The sequence below is a fragment of the Arachis duranensis genome, chromosome 3, assembly GCF_000817695.3.
Source record: "Arachis duranensis cultivar V14167 chromosome 3, aradu.V14167.gnm2.J7QH, whole genome shotgun sequence".
NCBI classification, from domain to species: Eukaryota; Viridiplantae; Streptophyta; class Magnoliopsida; order Fabales; family Fabaceae; genus Arachis; species Arachis duranensis.
Window position 1 is genome coordinate 25244017 of NC_029774.3, and position 3497 is coordinate 25247513.

The following is a 3497-nucleotide window of genomic DNA, read 5'->3' on the forward strand; positions in this document are numbered from 1 at the left end:
CGGGAAATAAAAAAAAAAAAAAAGAAAACTCAATCGATAACGAATTATCCATTTTGTCACTTAAAGTACTATTGACTTAAATATCAAAGTATTTTGCAGCCTCCTAACCTAATTTTTACTATGTTATCAAATTAAAATCTCTGGATCTTCTTAACTCATAACCTCACCAAAAGGTAAAAATAATTTCTATTCTAATAAATAACATAGATAACTCAACTTAAGAGAGTGCTTACAAAAAAAAAAAAAGTAGATAATAGAAAAAACATAACACTTAACGTTTAATTTTAACATTATCAAAACACATTTTTACTCTCGGTGATTATTCTCATGCATATTGAAAATGCATGGAGATAAAAAGAGAGTAAAAGACATATTTTATGGTTTTTTTTAGAATATTGGTTTTTATTAAAAGTTTTACTATTTCTTTAAAATCATTATTTTGGTTTATTATTTGTTTGTTATACAAAAAAATTAAAAAAATTAGTCTAAAATAATTTTAGAGTTAGTTCTTTTAATTTTATTTTTTTGATTTGTCAATGACAAATTTTTTAAAAGTTTAGTAAAAAAAAATTTTTAACAACTTAAGTTATTAAGAATAGATTTTTTAGAGTTTCAATAGAAAAAATCTTATATTTCTTATCATTTTCTGTTGTATCATTTATTCTTCCTATTTTTTTTTATCATATAATATTTTGAACTATTGATTGAATACTTATTTTTGCTAATTTTTTTTATAGCCGTCACGAAATGATTTTTTTTAATTAAGGGGAGAAAATAAGTAACTAAAAGAATAATTTAAAAGTTATGAAAAACATATTGTTTTTATTTTGCCTTTTCAAAATGCATTACAAAATTCAAGTGAAATAAATCAACTCCTAGAAGAATTTATTAACCTAAAGATATTTGTTAAATCTTATTTATCAGTTGAAATATTTTAACACGATCAATATCCCATATGACAGGCCAGGAAGGTATACTTGAAGTGTGATAGGATAGTTGATTCTTAAAATAAAATTCACGAAATAGAAAAGAAAATATTGATCAAGATGATCTTATTGTGGAGGTAAATACCTGACTAAAAATAAAAAGATCTGAAAAGATTATGTCACTATGAGAAATATAATCTTTAAAATAATATTTAAATTGAAATATAAAGAAAAAAAAGTCAAGGATCATGGACAAAAGTTTGTTAAACGGCAAAAAATTTTTGCCAAAACAAAAATATGCGATTCAAATTAACAATCGGTTTTAGCCACTAATTAAGACCGATTTTTGTGACTAAAATAGTTTTATATGACCAAAAAATGTTGGTCGTTGAATTTGGTCACTGATTTCTAACTTAGTCCACTTTGGTGTTAATTGCTAAATTAAAAATTAGTGATCAATTTTTTTTGTCATAAAAAAATCAATAGCTAAATCAGTCGCTATTAATAACTAATTTTATTGGTCATTAAATACAGTCGTTATTCCAGTAAATTATTAGAATGATATAGTTATTTAATTCAATTAAATACCCATATTAATATTGTCTCAAATCTGTTGAGAAAATAAAAATGTTATAAAAGAAGAAATATAGGAAGTCAATAGAGTATTTATACAAGAAAAAATCTAGAAGATTAGTAACTTTATTAAATTCTGGCCAGTATCTAACCAGTAAAGAAAAGTGAGCCATTGAATGAAATCTCACACCAATATCACTCATTAAAATCATTATTGATGACTATTTCATAGCTACAAATTACAAAAATTGTTGGCCCCTAGCACTCCTCTTTATACAATGTATACAATGGGGGTTTAAGGATGTTCGATTCAGTAGGATATCATATGTTTATTATCCCTGGTATCCGAATGGTTATTCTGGATAGTATGGGTATATTGTGTTTGAAAAACTAATAGTATTTTATACTGAATGTTCATTTTTTAATTGATATTGGGCAAATAAATAACCTATTATACATATTATATAAATACTTTATTGACTCCTTAGCAGGATTCGATATAATATGATCATTCCTAATGTAAAGGTAACATATTATAACTTAAAAAGTAAAAAAGGTTGAACTATTATTATTAAAATAGAAAGAAAAATAAATATTATTGTTGAGACATCAAAAACATATTAATTATGTACTTATTATTATATGCTGTGATATTTTTTAGCTTTATTTTATCTCTGTTAAATATGTCATTATAAAAGTTATTTTCTTTTCTTTTAGAAAACTTAAGATTAAAATATAATATCAACAGTGTAATAATTGTATTATTTTTTTCATGTTCCATAATCACTAGTTTATCATTAGCATATGATATTATTAATTAAGACTGTGCATATCATTTACTTTAATAGAAAAGTATCTAGCAATGATGTTGCCTTATTTTTATTTTTGTGGTCTATTATCACGTCACTTTTATATTGTTATTTAATTATATTAGTGATTTATTAATATTTTTATTTTGTTTATTTTATTATTGACAGATTATAATCTTATTATCAATATATAATACCAAAGACTCTAGGATAATATTTGGTAGAGAGATAGAAATAAAAAGATTGATACTGAGAGACAGAGACTAAGAAACAGAGATTGAAATAAATTTCAGTATTCTATCTGATATAAAGTAGGAGATAGAAATTGAAACAAGAATAAAATTTTAATTTAATTTGTACAAAGAGTAAAATTGAAATTAATTAATTGAAATGAAGATATTTTAATATAAAATGTTATTAAAGTTTTAGTCTCCATTTTTAAAAATTTTAATCTCATGTATTCCCTCTTTTTAGAAGTACTAAAATACAGAAATTTTGAGAATAGAAATAGAAATTTTAGTATCAGTCTCTAAACCAACAAATATAATACTAAATCTCAATCTCTATTTTTATCTCAATACCTTAAAACAAATATTACCTAAAAGAGTTCTTAGTATCTCCAAACGAGATTTTGAGTGTTACAGATTTTCAATGAAATGAATACGGTATAAGAATATTGAGAATATTGAGTATAATGTAATTCTATATTGATACAAGTGCAAGTGAAATATATATGATGACAATAACATACAAGTTTACTAGTTAAAAAATATGTTAGACTTGGTTTTGCCAGCTTGATCATCCTCTTTGTTTAATACGATATGACAACAACTGAAAATTCACTTGAAGTATTATGAGAACTTTTCAATTCTAAAATTTTTTTGTACATGATGAGTTACTTGTTCTCACTAAAATTTATATATGAGACTATCGAATATGTTAGACTTGATTGAAATTAAGAGAAAGATAATGAGTAAATTTAATGTAGCACAAATTTAGAGTTGTGATATAGTGGGTTAGGACTATGTAGAACTAACAAGTGCCTCTAGAGATTTATTATTAATGTGAGATGATATGCTATTTAAACGTTCAAATTGATACAAAGAGGAGAATTGGCTGTGTGTTGAAGGATTGCTGATAAAAACTAACTTTAATTGTGCTTTTTGTTTGGTATATAGAACACATGTGC